Source organism: Sinocyclocheilus rhinocerous, unplaced genomic scaffold, assembly GCF_001515625.1.
Source record: "Sinocyclocheilus rhinocerous isolate Xijiao unplaced genomic scaffold, SAMN03320098_v1.1 scaffold1294, whole genome shotgun sequence".
In the NCBI taxonomy this organism is placed as follows: domain Eukaryota; kingdom Metazoa; phylum Chordata; class Actinopteri; order Cypriniformes; family Cyprinidae; genus Sinocyclocheilus; species Sinocyclocheilus rhinocerous.
The window spans coordinates 2,579,672-2,596,563 of NW_015656157.1; the positions used below are offsets into that span (position 1 = coordinate 2,579,672).

Consider the following 16,892-nt stretch of genomic DNA (forward strand, 5'->3'; position numbering starts at 1 on the left):
GCCACAGTGATGGTTAGGTTTAGGAGTGGACCTTCATTCTTATTTTTTTTTTCTAAAAAATAGTAAAAATTAATACAAAATAGTTACATTTTATCTTTTTCACATCCATCAAATGTAAATAATGTAGAGATTTATGAAGCACAGCTCACACAGAAGTCACTTTTAAACCAAGGAAGGCAAATTTGCATGACTTAACGCTCATGACTTAATTCCATATTGCATCAATTTCTAATGAGGTGACTAGATTTCACCTGCGAAAATTTCTAGAAAGTTCCACACCGTTACAAAAATTGGACTGGCATCTGTTTCGCTGCTTGCTTCAACTGAAACTAACAGGGCATTGAACTAATCACATGGTGCCAATCATTTTAAACTGTGAAGATGTAGAACTTCATGACCTGTATGCGAAACCTGACAGTGGTGTCAAAGACGAGGGTTACATTCACTGGAAATAATGATGCTCAATAAAAGAAACTCCTGGCCTTGCCAAAATGAAGCTTTTCTAGAAAGCCCTCGAGACTATGAATAGAGAGATCAACGACATGTTAGAGTGGAGAGGTATAAATTATGCCGAACATTTGGATGTTCTACTCTTCTGAATTTGATCCGTAAAACATATGGTGTCTGTCCGCATCAAAGAAGGCCTTCATTTTAAAAATCAATCAAATGATGACCAAAATGACATATTGCAAAACAATTCTCAATCATAATCCCAAAGCCTATTGAATTAGCAAGACTCAAAGGCTCCGCCACAAGCCAAACCTCTGTGCCGAGATGCATGCACTCAACTAGGGGAATGTAAAATCGCACAAAAAAAAAACTCCCCTCATCTTCCTGCAGATGTTTTTCTTCTAGAAGGTGTGGGTTGATTAGAAGCACAGAGCTATGAGAGAGAGATGAGATAAGAGACAAACTGCTAAACCTTCAAGCATTGCACTTATGTTTCAGCTTAATGCGACAGACACGGAGATGAAACACACTCATCTCAAAACCACAACATAATGGCTCAAAGTTCAAAGGCAATGTGCAACTCGCATTCATTCCTGCGACAGATATACAGCAGCCTAAAATGAGCTCTCTTTTGTGTTTACCTTTGTAATTTGTAGTGTCCCCCTTTTTTAAGTAGTCTTGGATCATTATGAGACTGGGCTGTATGAGCCAGACTTGTGGTGAAAAAAAGTGGAGATAGGGCCTGGATTTATTTGAATCACTTATCTATTAACCAGACTGACTGTGGGCATGAGCTTGTAACTGGAGGCGTGAGAATCAAGTGTTGTATTTTTAGAAAGTCTGCCTGGAGTCACTAGCAATTATTTGGTAATGTAAGCCAATATATTTAGACAGTTCTTTCATCATTGTTCGGACCAGGAGGGTAATTATTTGTCCAGATGTGGTCTGGATCAAAAGAATGTGATTGGTAAAGGATTTATATATATGGAGGATAAAGCTGTTGCTAGTCAAGCCAAGGCTGCTGTGAAGACAGTAGACTGTATGACTCAAGCACATCAAATGACACGTATCATAATATATGTTCAAATGCTGGGAACTAGTGGATGAGACGAGCTAATAATGTCAAAACTGCTTTGGTTAAATTCAGTTAGATAACATAATGTTGTTGTGTGGTTGTGCAAACTCTGTCCCAACCCAGCATTTCCTTTTGTGACCTTCATACAGGAAAGGCAGATAACAGAATTAAAATATTTTAAACAAGATTTAAAAAAAACAAAAAAACTTTTTGGAACCTTTATTTGTAAGAGTTTATAGTGGCCCCAAAAACATATGGACACTTTAGCCATACTAAAAATTAATTCCATGCGTTATATAACACAATATCAAGCCATATTTTAAAGGTTTATCAAAATATCAGGACATTTTCATGGTTGTCAAACATTAGTTCAAGTTAGTTCTGAGAAAAGCTCATCTATATTTATTTATTTATTCATTCATTGCAGAGTTTTCCACTTGATTTAATCTCTTGTTTTGTATCTGATGGAATGATATTTAGACATTTCTAAGTGTAATAAAGTGCCCAGAGGTTTTAAAATACTTTGTACTGCCACTTTAAGGCTTGTCTTAAAGGGGTCATATGATGCGATTTCAATTTTTCCTTTCTCTTTGGAGTGTTACAAGCTCTTGGTGCATAAAGAAGATCTGTAAAGTTGCAAAGACTAAAGTCTCAAATCTAAAGAGATATTCTTTATAAAAGTTAAGAGTCAGCCACACCTACCTAAAACGGCTCGTTCTAACACATTGTTTGGCCTTCCAAAAGAGGACGATATCGCTTCATCAAGCCTGGAGCTGGTCGCTGAGGAAATACTTCAACTTCGCACTGTCGATCGCCGGATCGGCTTTCACCGTGGATGAAGCGGAGTCCAGCCCGGGGTCGTCACATGTGGTTGCCGCAGGCATCACAATATGGTAAGGGGCGTAACATTTCCATCACACGCTTGAGGAATTCGGCCAATCACAACGCACTGGATAGCTGGCCAATCACAGCACACCTCGCTTTTTCAGACCGATGAGCTTTGTAAAAATCGACACATTTCAGAAAGGCGGGGCATAGAGGAGAAACAATAATGTACAGTATGTGGAAAATAATGTGTTTTTTGAACCTTAAACCGCATAAACACATTTCATTACACCAAATACACAAAATAATGTTCTTTTTAGCAGCATCATATGACCCCTTTAAACAAAATGTATATTGTTTTAGAGATATTTTTACTGTAAAACAAAAATGTGTTTATTTTCATTCTTATATTGCAAATATAATTATTTTCAGAGAATGTCATTGTCTCATCTTAAGTACCTAAGAAAAATCTATTTACTCAACATTTTAAAATGTTTTAAATATTTCATGTGGACTTCAATTTCCCACAAATATGTTCACATTTGAAACAAACAAAACCATATTTCTTTTTCTTAATGGAGTCTTTTATGTGGGAAACCCAGGGAACAGGTATTCTTGGTATTTGGAGAGGAAGAGCAGATATTTGGGAATAAAACGCATATGGACGAAACAAAGAAGAATGGATCGTGGTATTGTTGGGGGCGGAGGGAGGGGTCAGGCAAAGCAGACAGCCTGCATTGGTCATTATAAGAAGGAGCGGATGGAGAAAACAGACTGAGGCCTTCAGTGGACAGACTCAAAGAGTCTGGTGATGGCAAGAACGCTATGTGCTTCAGTTCCTCAGCAGAAATCTCCCTACCACTTCCCTTAACCTTGTTACGATGGCGTTACGATGGACGAAAGCACGCTCTTATGCTTCACATCATAATACATCAGTCAAATCACACATCCTAGACTTTGAATTGCAGTGCATGACGACGATGTGTTCTTAACAAATCACTTCTTTCCAAAGCGTTGACAGATACTTGGGATGATCCTTGTAAAGAAATATGAACTTTTGACTTTTATGCCATTTTCAAGATTGATTGTCCATTTTGACGATGACAAAGAAAAAAATACTTAATGTTACCCTGTAGACGGTAATGGACAGAGCAGCTCAAAGATTCTGTTGAGATGACAATGTATTTTACTTGGTACTGATTTTAGCCTTTAGTCTGTATAATAATTCAGGAATTGTCTGTAAATGTAATGCTTTTAATATTACTCTACACTTAAAACTAAAAGCAATGTTTAATTTTGAAAAATGACATGGCCACGTATTGTTTATGGAAGCTTAATTCAGTACAACAATGTTGAGGTTAGACATCGGTCCGACAAGCCGTCACCAGCTGTAAGTGCTTCTGTATTCGATTTCAACGGTATACTTCTTGTTCATAACTTTCTGTCCAGAGCACCCAAAACTTTGATCAAAATAACAACTCTTGTCCCAATGGAAGGACAGTGGAGAATCCATTATTTTATATTGCTTTTAAGAGACTTGTTGCCTCTGTAAAGCATTTTGCACTACCAGAAAAAGCAAGGCCTATTACTGAGGAGTGGTATGTATTTCATTGGTGTTATTTTATTTTTACTATGAAACAGTACCCTGTGTTGTCATTTAATGGTTCATACCACAGATGTTTGGAATTGCTCTGTCTCATTGGTTTTTCATTCCCATGTCGATTGGGGACAAAGGTATTAGATTCACACTATTTAAACACACGACGAGCCAAAACGGCTGTCTACACTGGATGTATCAAAGCAAACGTTACAAAACGCCAGATGTTTGGCCATTTATATTCAGTGCTTTGCTTTGCAACACATCCAGTTTTAGGCTATATCTACATCTGATACATTTGAAAAAGGCGTTTTCGTTTCAAAATGATCTCCGTCCACACTAGCATTTTTAGGTGCTCTCACGAAGTATGAAAATTTTACAAAGTAACATATTTAACATCTTTAGCAAAACTGAAAGTGAACAGCACATAACAGGCACATACTGGTATAAATATAGATACATGACTAAACATGCGTCATCGTTTATAAATACCTTCATTTTCAGTGTTCACACTACAACGCAAAACCAGAGTTTTCACATTTTTCCACTTAGAAGAGCGTCTTCAAAAAGCTCAGTTTTCGCTGGACAAAAACGTGTGGAAGAAAGGCCAAAACATATAAAAAAAGATGCTTTTTCAGATTTATCCAGATAAATTACTTCGGGGGTGTTTACATGACACTGTTTTCAATTAAAAACAGAAAACTTTTCATGCGTTTTGGCCGTTCACAACAACAGCATTTTGGGGGTTTCGCGAATTTGTGAAAATGGTGATATCATGTGCATGCGAATTATGAGTTTGCATAGTGTTTCTTTACAAAGTGACATCGCCAGCTACTGGCCTGGCATGCATAATGCAGTATTTTAAGTAATTTTTTGCGGATCTGTGTGTACAGGGATCATTTTGACAATGTTGTCATCAGTGTTGGGGAGTAACTAGTTACATGTAACGGAATTACGTAATTTAATTACAAAATAAAAGTAATTGTAATCAGTTACAGTTACTAAGATAAAATATGTAATTAAATTACAGTTACTTATGAAAATGTTAAGGATTACAAAGGGGGTTACATCTGATTTTTTTCACAAACACTCCCACATACATATTTAATTGAGTTCTTTCATAAATTGCAGTGACTGTCTGTACACAAAGAGCGTAAAGGAAAAATATTTCCTTTTTTAGCACATCATTGTCGCATTTATTATGGGTTCAATTTGCTTCTGGTGTCACGGTGTGAGACCTTACTGGATATATTCATTGCACAAGGCTTTGATGAAGACGATGCTGGTATTGTAAATGTCGGTAAAGAAATTTGCGAAAACGGTCTAAGGTTCAGCTTATGCTTATGTCAAAAGTCTATAAAGGCATTTAGACTGAAAATAGATAGAAAAATAAATAAACAAAAATGTTGAACTAATATTTTAGTTATTTTTATGAATGAATTAATTCATTAATTAATTTGATCAAACTGTTCTGTGTTAAAACAGGAACAGACACTTCTCTGGTATATTCACATTTTGGTTTAGTCAGCATATTATGTCGAACAAATCAGTCATTTGATCAAAAGGTTTCGAAACGCTCTTTTCAAGGGGAAAACTATCATGCTCAATCTCAACTCATCAGCAGCCTCAGATGCTTTCTTATCAGCATATCCTGTAATGATGATGCTGATAATACAAAGGAAATGTGCTGGGTAGAAAACAAACACAGCTGCATTGAACGTTATCGAGGAAGTTAAATTGTATTAGCACATTAGAGTAAACAAAAAAAGTGTTTATTTGATTCAGTACAATTTGATATATATATATATATATATATATATATATATATGAAAACACAAAAGAATCCTGGCAAAACATATTTTATATCTATACAATTTTATTCCATCAGAATGCACAGATACTTTTCAAAGACCATCATTGGAGAAAAGTGTTCTTTGCAGGCAGATGGTTGGTTTACAACATCTACCAGCAGGGGTTAACAGGACCTTGCTAACTAGTAAAACTTGACCCCTTGGGCAAGACAAGAAAACTGTGCCTCATTCAAAAATGATGAATTGCATAAAAACATACATATGTTAATGCTATTTGGGAATTTAACAGGGTGTAACTGTCTGGAAAGCGGTTCCAATATTTTTCAGGGCATGTAATAAAAATGGTCACGGCGGCTTTGCTTTGTACCCCCAATAGAGACGAACTGCTATTCGGGTGAGAGGAACTATCTGTCATTTAACCACATCTGAGAGTCAGTAGAAGCATTTGTCATTCCCTTCATCTTGTGCTGGTTTACAACACTCCTCTTTTAGAGCCCTGAAAGCGTGTGAGATCAAGATAGGCCGAGCACATTGTTCTCTGAATGTCTCTGGGGTTCACTGGGATGATCTGTGGCAGCATGCAGGTTTAAAATTAACTGAGGCGGAGGAAAAAAAAAAAAACCCTTCCAGAAGCTCTGGCCGAAAAGTTGCCCGACTTTAGCAGAGAAAGACTTGCTTTGACATCTGTCTAAGGCCTGAGAAAAATGAGCTTGGCAAGACCACTGGAATCAAATGAAGAAGTAAAATAAACTTTTGAGGCTAATGTCCTGTCATTCTCAGTTAAGTGCAAACCATGTCATGTCACAATAGAAGATTATTCTGATTGACAGAAGGCTGTTCTTTCAAGTTTATTTTGTGTATGAGCCAAAGCAGAGAGCAACAACACAGGCAGTTTTACTTACTGGTTAAAATGGGAAGTGTTTAGGAGTGTACCTCATTTGTGCGCGGGACAATACACTATGGGATTACTAGAGTATGAAGTAGGATAGTAAAGTAATTTATTAATACCTTGGGGAAAATTTAGGTGATACAACACAACAAAAAATCTTAATATAGTGAGGATAAAACAGAATAAAAAACAGTGTGCAATAAATAATTTAGAATGTTAATGTAAGTATTAATTATTTGCTGTGCTTAACTTTATATATTAAACATTATATATGAAAACTTTTTTACAAACCAAAACCTAATATACTCTAAATTTTAGGCAAAAAATTACAAATGGCTTGTAAAATAAAATATACAATAAATCATTTAGAAATTTAATTAATAGATATTTACTTTGTTAAAGTACCTAATTTTATTGAAACTTTAATATGACAACATAAAATATTTTTAATATTTTTAACCCAAAAGTAACATAACCCTTGTGTTATATATCAACCAAAGGCTAGTAAAATTAAATGAAATTAAATTAAATATAAAATAGTGTGCAATAAATAATTTCGAAATTAAATTAAATGTGATTATTATTTGTTTTGCTCAAGTACCTAATTGTATTGAAAAAAACAATAAAAATTTATAAGAATAATAATAATAATTTAATAATATTTTACAAACCTAAACTTATTCAGTAAATCATTTAGAATTTAAATAATTGAAATTGCATAAAAATAAATGCAATTATTATTTACTTTTTTTTTTTTACAATCCCAAACTTAATCAACTTTAGGTTATGCATGAATAGCACAGTGGTTTGTACGGGCTGTGGGGTTCGAGTCACAGACCTCTAGTCTGTGTATCAAGGTATCAGAGTTGACTGATTGACAATGCTGTAAAAGTTGTCACAAATGCCAGTGAATGTCAGAAATCTCTCTCTATGATACATACTTCCTCAAACCTTTCATAAAGGCCAAGAACTCAACAAAATCTTAATTTTTTAAATATCTGAATGGCTATCAGCAGAGAAAAGCTGCTTTTCGTTTCATGGTGCTGTAGTTTCGGCATCTACCAGCAGAGGCTAACAGGACCATACTAACCAGCCAAACCTTCAGAGCATTAGTTGCTAATCCAAAAACCAACCTCTTTTTTGCTAGCTTTACATTTTTGTGTTGTGATTTCATTCATGTAATCTTTTCAAATACTACCACAAACAGAGATGCTTGCACTCGGGCTGATCGCCGAGATTTTCACCCATAAACCAGAATAACAATCATGAATCATGTACGCCAAGATGAAAGATTTTGGATGAAATGGGATTGGCCACCTTTGGGAATACGTGCAGGGCTCAAGGGCTTGTGTGTTTATTCCTCTTTCATCTTCTGAATGTGTCCTGCTCTGATAACCGCCTCTTCCAAACAAACAAGCACTGTATCTGGATATAATTATGAGTGAAGACATGATGGGTCAGGGACGCACTGATCCTTTCAGCAGACACAGAGGTCAGGGGAGTCCCGAAAATGAATATTCTCCATGCTTGCGTTCATCATCTCCCTTAAGGACATTTATCAACATCTCCACTTCCTCCTTTCTCCAGGGCCCGGTCAATATATCCTGACTACAGCCCAGCAGGCACTAGCAGCTGTGCCCCATCATTCATGCTTGATGGGGTACAAAATGCTGGCACATTTTAACACCCAGATCGTACAAAATCTGGTTTGTGTGTAAGCACATTCTGACATGAAGAAAACTTAAAAAAATAAAAATAAAAAAAAGGTTAATTTCCTACAATTCTTAGTGTAAATCTCACAATTTTGAGTTAACTTGTGATTTGCAAGATGTAAACTCAAATTCTGCCGTTATTTCTCACAGTTCAGAGTGTTGATCTGGCAGTTTGAGTAAACACTGAGATCTAAACTCAGAAATATGATAAAATAGTCTGAATTGTGAGATGTATAGGCTAAACTCAAATTGTGAGATACAAACTCAAAACATAGTCAGAATTTTGCATTATAAACTCGCAATTCAGAGAAAAAAAAAGCCAGAATTGTGAGATGTTGATTTAAATGGTGAGATATAAACTCAAAACTGCAAAAAAAAAAAAAAAAAGTTATAAAATCAATTCTCAGAAAGAAAGTGTAAATTGCAAGATATAAACTTGGAACTGCAAGAAATAAAGTCAGAATTGTGATATAAACTCATAATTATGAGAAAGAAAGTCTGAATTATGAGACACAAACTTGGAAATTCTGAAAGAAAAAAATTGCAGGATAGAAACTCGGAATAGCAAGAAGAAAATTGTGAGATACAAAGTCAGTTTTAGCTTATTTTCTTTATCCTGTGGTGGAAATTGGCTTTTTATATTTGTATTTTACTATTATGTATTTTTTTTTTTATATAATAGGCTATTTAATATTTAAAAAATACACAAAATGGCTACATTTTGCTAATATAGATTTTAAAATATATTTAGATAAATACTTTTAATTACTTATATCTCCTTATATTTTTTTGTCCATATATATTTTCAGTATGCTTATATTTGTATGATTCAAAATGTATGTTCATGTATGGAAAGATATTTTCTTCACTGTTTTACAACATATGCATATATTTGGAATGTATTTTGGAGAGAAATGTTTCTTGCAGTATATGAGTTCCAAGGTTCAGTAGTCTCATGATGCCTGTTGTGTTAACCACAAGGGTTCTCCAAAAGAAAGATGTATTGGCCTGTGGCTCAGACTAACAAACCCACAAAGTCTCTGCAAGGAACTTTGTATCCAAAACCCTCACTTAGCAAGAAGGCTATTGAGAGGTGACACTTAAAATTCTTCCATTTCAACTTCTGGACAACATACACACGTACCCAGATTGAACCCTAATCAGCTGGCTCTCCAAGGAGCGGCTTTTGTTTCTCGCAGAGCAGTAAACCAAGTTCAAAGTTGGGCTTTGTTTCCTGTGAAATTCCCCTTGCATCTCAGTCTTGTCTGGATAAGAAAAGTAATGGCAGAAAGGGAGAATGGATATCACTATCATTCTCCAGCGCCTCAGGGATACCGAGGACCTTTAAACACCGGACAGGTGTTTTAGGGAATAATTTGTGCAGATTTCAATCAATCTTACCCGCTGGGCTGCCACACTAATTGCAAATGAGAAATTTGGGGGGGATACAAATCACGCTGTTGACTGATTTTTTGTTGATGTAATAGAAGCTTTCAGCAGGTCTTACATAAATGAAAACCACATTTTTCGGAGATCACAGTGTCCGCGCTGAGCTAGAAGATTAGGAGAGTTTTGAGGGTAAAGATGCTGGAGGAACAACCAAATTTTGCATCATTGGCTCCTGCACAGCTTGAGTAAGTTTTGCCTGAGCTGCCGTATTGTGTCATTAGGAGCATTTTCAATAAGGCCTCAATACTCATGAGCTTTTCTGTGCAAAAGTAATTTTGTCTGTCTGGCATTTTTGTGTTGGTATGTCAGCTTTAAAGGGGTCATATGATGCTTTTTTAAAGATCATTATTTTGTGTATTTGGTGTAACAGAATATGTTGACATGCTTTAATGTTCAAAAAACACATTATTTTTAAAATACTGTACATTATTGTAGGTCCTCTATGCCCCGCCTCTCTCAAACGCTTCGTTTTCTACAAAGCCCCCTCCTTTTCCTAAATGCATCTACTTTCGGAAGGCCAAATAAAGTGCTTTTGCTTTCGCCTAGAAACTCACAGCGTCTCCCTGACATGCTGCTTCAATATTAACTGCGGTTACTGAAACCACGCCTTCTTTGTTTGCGTGCACATTTGGTCGGCATTATGCTAATATTTCCACATAGTGAGGTAGATACGTGGGGGCGTGTAAGAACGAGTCGTTTTAGGGGGGCGTGGCAGAGTCTTAACTTTGATAAAGAATATATCTTTGGTTTTGAGACTTTAGTCTTTGCAACTTCAGGGATCTTATCTATGCACAATCAGCTTGTAACACTCCAAAGAGAAAGGAAAACTTGAAATCGCATCATATGACCCCTTTAAAAACCATCTATAAAACACTGTGTTCATTTTTACACCTTGGCATGATATCAGTTCTATGACATCATAATCACAGTCCTCATAAAATAATGTAATTATAACTATGCATGCAGTGGTGAACTTTTGAAAAAGAGAAACAGAACTGATATGATGTTTCCAGAATCAGCAATTAAAGAAATCTCATTGCAGACTTTCAGTAATAATGCTGAAAATTCAGCGTTGCCATCACAGGAATAAATTACATTTTAAAATATATTCAAATAGAAAATATATATTTTAAATTGTAATAACATTTAACAATATTACTCTTTTTTACTCTATATTTAAATGCAGCTTTGGTGAGCATAAGAGACTTCTTTCAAAAACATTGTAAAATCTTAATTTGACCAAACTTTTGGCTGCCAGTCTGTAGATATCATTACATAAAAGTAAAAAAGTATGGAATTTTATACAATGTTCATTTTTAAGTGGAGGAAAGTATTAATAAATGCAGACCTTTGAATGTTTAATTTAGAATAAAAAGTGTGAGAAATAGTACAGGTTATGTGCATATTCAGAGACGACCTTTATGAAGGATTATGCCTTTGTTGACTGTGAATGAGTTTGAACTTGTTTTTATTTAAATGGAGGCCAGCAGGTTTATATGACTGAAATATTAAGACTGACAGTAAGCTGTGCTTGGAACATTCGCTTGACAAATGACGTCACGTTGCAGTCACATTTTGAGCCTGTGCAAACCTATATTTTTTTTAGATATAGCTCACTGTGTAACTAAACATTATGTGAGAGAATTTTTCGAGCAACATGCCTAAAAAATATTCCCTCTCAGAATTAAAGTGATTTGAGTTTGGTTCTTGAAGTGGTGCGGGCACAGATTGAGTCACTGTGTGAAACTGTACCAAGCATGGAAACTCTACTCGTACGGAGTCTGCTTGCATGCCAGAAGGCTGGTGCAAGTCCCTTGTCTGGTTTCTTTCAAACAATGGAAATTCTGGGCAACAAATAATTGTACTAAATACAATCAGAACAATCCTCGTTTAATGCAGTAAACCGCATTGTTTTGAGCTTTCGCAATAGTTGACAAATGTATATGGACATGATGTTCTTTTCAACTTTTTAGGTTAAGACAAAATTCTCAATACAATACTCAATAAATCAAGTTAAAAGCTGCGTTTAAAAAAAAACAAACATCCATCATTATTGTTTTAACTTCAAACCGTTGCTTCTGGCCAAAATATGAGTCCGTAATAATGTTTCCTCCGGTGAAAAGGTCCATCCCCTGTTGTCCTCTCACATCAAAATCCACCAGCATATTTGTTTAGAACTGTTTTGGATCGTTTTTGCTTAGAAACAGTGCTTGATTTGTGTATATTTCTCTCCTGATTCAGACAAGACGCCTTTTTCACTGGAGAAAGCAATATTATGAATAAAGGACTCATATTTTAGCCGGCAGCAACGGTTTGAAGTTATGAATGTCTTAACGATGGATTTGTTTATTACAAACATGCAGCTTTTCACTTGATAGACTGGGGGTCATGTGGATTATCGTGATGTTTGTTTGGACTCTCATTCTGACGGCACCCATTCACTGCAGAGGATCCACTGATGAACAAATGATGTAATGCCAAATTTCTTCAAATCTGTTCCGATGAAAAAACAAACAAACTCATCTACATCTGGAATGGCCTCAGATTGAGTAAATTTTCATTAAATTTTAATTTTTGAGTGAACTATTTCTTTAATAACCGGTGACAAAATAGTATAGAATAAATTGCATATTTCTACCCAGATGACAGATTTTTGTACAATTCAGTTAATTAAAACTAGTTCATAACGAGGACAGTCAGATTGCTGGACAATGTCAACATTCTCTACTTGAAATTTCTATTAAAAAAACTAAATTTGAATACATAGCTAATTTACATACTAGATAAAAAAAAAAAAAGCAAATAAAATACTAAAAAGTACCACTTACAGCATGGCTCAACTGGGTTTATAAAGTCTTCATTTGAGGCGAATGAGAATGTGAAGTGCTGTTAATGATAAATAGGCTTTGAGTGTATGTCTAGAGCTTGGATGTAATTGACCAGAGAGCCTGTTAGCCTACATTTAATGCTCACACTGTGCTGTGTGAAGCTGTCTTAGCATGGGTTCAGAATGGTTCTCTCATTTAAGTAGGTCTATTCAGCTCACTCACTATTAAAGATTAGTACAGCGAGTGAGACAGTACAAAATTTGGTAACACTTTATTTCGATAGTTCACTTTAGACATTCTATTAACAGTAAGTAACTTTGCAACTACATGTCAACTAGCAGTTAGTAGAGTATTAGTAGACTGTCTGCTTAATATCTTCTAACACTTTCTTTGTCAACATTCTACTAACCCTAAACCTACCCTCAGTCTACTCTGAGAGTTAGTAGACATGTAGTTGCAAATGAATGAGAATTAGTTGACATGGACCAGATGTTCAGTCACATCGCATCCAGCAAGCAACTTGTATTAACGTAAATGCAACCTGCACTATATCAGCACGAATAAAGTATTTATTCTGGAGAACAAAGATGCATTGTGGTCTAAAGTGATGCACATTTCAGGTTACTACTCTTTTTTTTATGAATGGCTTATTATGCTTATGGAACAAATCTGATTTAATAAGTTATGCTGATTATAAATAATACAGACAAAAACGAGTGACACATAGTTGATTGAGACTAGCTGATTTAGATTGCATAACACAAAGATGGACATCATAGCTTTGTGAAATAGCTTGATCTGTTTTTCTTCTTTCTTGTTCGTTGCTGTAATCACTGAGAGCTTTATTCTTTGATTTTGAGTTATGTTTATTGTAATAAACCAGTGTAGGCTTGTTTTCATTTCCTTCCCTATCCTCAATATTTTAAGTACTACCAGAACTACGTAAGCACCTTATTTTTTATAACCAGTCTGCATGATTTTCAACACACCTTTTCCTAGTTACATTGCTTAGTTTAAACGTTTAAAACATGTTTAATGATTAGCATAGAAATGTTTACAGATTGTGATATGGTCATTTTCCCAGTCTTAGTGACTTTTCAGACCCCCTCGGCGACTTTTTTTTTCCAAAAAAGCGACAAATCTAGCGACTTCTTGGACAAACCTCTGTGATCGCTGGTACTGACGCAACGGCGCAAGGTCAGCGCGCACACACCTTCAAGAGCAGCGCCTTCAGTTAAAATAGATATTATGTTGCTTCTCTAATTTTACATGCAAATATAGCCGAAATCACAGCACAGGAATTGCCTTTGCCTTGTCTTTTCTTATGTGCGTTTCATTTCATCAGACGATGGCTCAAATATAAAGCAGGATTTTTGTACAGATTAACGTCTTGGAAGGGAGAGCTGGTTATGTAGTCTTAAACGGCCGCATTTCAGTCACTATTTCATATTTATTCTGTTGTCTGACAACAGAAACAGTAATATATATAAATGAAAACAGTTTTATTGAGAATTTGGCTGCATTTAAATACAGTATGTGAGCACAGAGAGACAAACAAATGTAAAAGGCAACAAACGCGCTGACGTCATGAATATGCAAATTAGTGTATGACGTCATCTGGCGACATTTAGCGACTTTTCAAACTGGCTTTAGCTACTTTCTATTGAAAGAAGTTGGCAACACGGCCCTTCGGCGACAAAGTGCAGTTACAGCCTCCAGGACGCGACAACCCAGTGAGAGCAGTGATTGTTAGTGAGGCGAATGGCGAAATTAATCGCGTTTTGATAAAACAAGAAATACAGCACGTTAATGCCCTGGTGTAACCCACCTCGATGACTTCTCCAGAACATGAGAGGGTTTCCTGGAGGCTAATAGGCCATGTGTAGCTGTCAGAGAAACAATGCAGACTGATATATTCGTCTGACGGACGCGAGGCGAATGTAAAGTCTGTTTTATGTGAACGCTGAATTCCTCGCGATGGACGCTCGCTGCGCTCATTCGGGTATGACAGTGAATTATATAACATTTTGTTTGCTTATATCGATTCTTGAAGCGTTACAGCAGGGCGCGAAGCTAATTTAGCTAGCAGCGAGCTAGAAACAACAGAAACGCTTCATTACCTCAGTTTTGTAGGGTCGTGATACGAAATGCCTTTTTTTGTTTTGATATGGTTAAAAGTAAATTTTTGTACGTTTTTAAACATTCTGTCAGGCAAATAATATGTTTAAATGTTAAATGCAGTGTAATACTTTGACTTTCAGGAGGTCCGCTGTGTGATGGAGATATCGAGGAGGCCGATGGTGTTCTTCAGGTTTTCTGTCCTTGGCTCATGCTTAGACTTCAATCTCAAAACGGGGAAATCAAGCACAGGTTTACAAGTGAGACACTTTTTGTTCGACATTAAGGAATGTTCCAGGTTCAGTACATGTTAAGCTTACTTAACATGTGCGGCATATTGTCGATTCCCACAGAAAATAATTACCTTAGCAAAAAATCACTGATTCAGTTACAGTCGAAGTAAATTGGACCGGGCAGTAAACATTACAATAAAGTACACACGTTGTGGTTTTTGGCTTAAATATGGCTTAAAAATTGTACATGTTAGGGAATATGAGGGAATCACTTAGTCATCTTGTCCAATCGGTCAACTTTGTTTTCATGAAGCCTCCATACAAGGATACCAAGAAGGGAAGTGACATGGAGTTAAGTTGGTAATTTGTTCTCTTTAATCAGAAGCACATAAACTTGTCTTCTTCTTGTTAGCAATTTATATCCAACAATGAAAAAATAAGACAGAAATGGTCTTCAAAATAACTAATATTTAAGCCAACACACCTCTGTTCAACACCCACAGATATTACATTGCTGATAAATAACTAGTTTTTCCCAATGGAACAGTAGTCCAACTGTAAAAATTAAAACGTTTCCAGCTTTTTAAAGGAAGAATTAATGCAAGTGCTTTAACAATAATATGAGCTTCACATTTCGCCCTTTAAACCCACCATATGCTGGCACTGTTTTTTTTTTAAACTAAGGGATGAGTCAAAATAATTTTATACAACAAATGCAGTTGAATAAGCCAACTTGGTATTGAATTCAGAAGATTAGAAGTTAAATCAGATTAAAGACATGATAATGTTTTGACACAAGATCTATCTTGCTTTCTGTTATCATCTTACATGAATCTTCAATAAAAGCAGCATTCTCTTTAATCAGTGAGATGCCTGAATGTTCCTCCTAAAAGATCAATGTATACACCAGATTTCATTACTCAGCAGTAAAGGGGCAGTAGGCAGCCAGATGAACAAGTTAAGTTAGCCAGTGATTCAGCGTCCTTGAAAAACACGTATTAAAACCACATTTGTTGTGCCGTCACTTTAACTCAGAATGGCACCAAACATTATCTCACGCAGTAATGGATTGCACATCAACAGAATCGTACAGAAGTAGGTGCTGCCAAACAGACAGACATTTGGAAAGTCTTGGAATTAAACTGCCCTCATTTCGGCACGTTTCAATTTAGCCAAACATCTGCTTTTTTAATAAACAGATGAAATGTGTTCTCTCATGCTGCGAATATAAATAATAGAACAGTTGGACGTGACGGCGAACTCGGGCCAATCAATATAAGGCAAAGACTCTGTAAAACAATCCATAATTACGACAGCCATCCTGGGGGGCTCGACACCTTGAAATGTTCAGTAATTAGACACTATTCCCACCACCGGTTAACATCCACCATGCTCGTATATCAAAGTTCCTTCCTAGCTGTTGGCTTTTACAGCTGTCCAAGCAGAAATAGAGAGTCGGATGCGTTGCAGACGTGCTTAGTTTTATTTCTTTGTCAAAATGTAAAGTTCTCTCTTTTCTTTCTTTAGCAACAAGTTTATGAAGTGAAATTGGAGGACGGAAATGTATTCGTCAAGCATGCAAGTGAGCTCTCGTTACAACCTTTCGGCCAGGTCAAGGAGAACTGAAGTTCTTGGTTACGGAAATGTTTAGTTCCCTCGAACTAAAACATCTGCTTGGATCTCGTAATATCTGAAAAAGATGCAGAATTATGACTTTATTCAGTTCATCTCACTTTTATTCAGACTGATTTTTCCAATTAAGCAAAATTTTTACTTTTTTTAGGTATATTTTTGTTCTTTGAAGATTTGATTTTAGAATATTGTTTTAATATTGTTTATATTCTACCTGCATTTGGGTCAGCTGTACATCTTTGGATACACAGACAAAATAAACTTTATCATCAT

The 16,892-nt window shown here is 35.9% G+C and overlaps 1 pseudogene; it reads left to right on the top strand.

Annotated features, from left to right (window-relative positions):
- The first annotated feature begins 14,256 nt into the window (after positions 1-14,256).
- Positions 14,257-16,686, top strand: LOC107719611 (Rieske domain-containing protein-like; annotated as a pseudogene).
- The last annotated feature ends 206 nt before the right edge of the window (positions 16,687-16,892 follow it).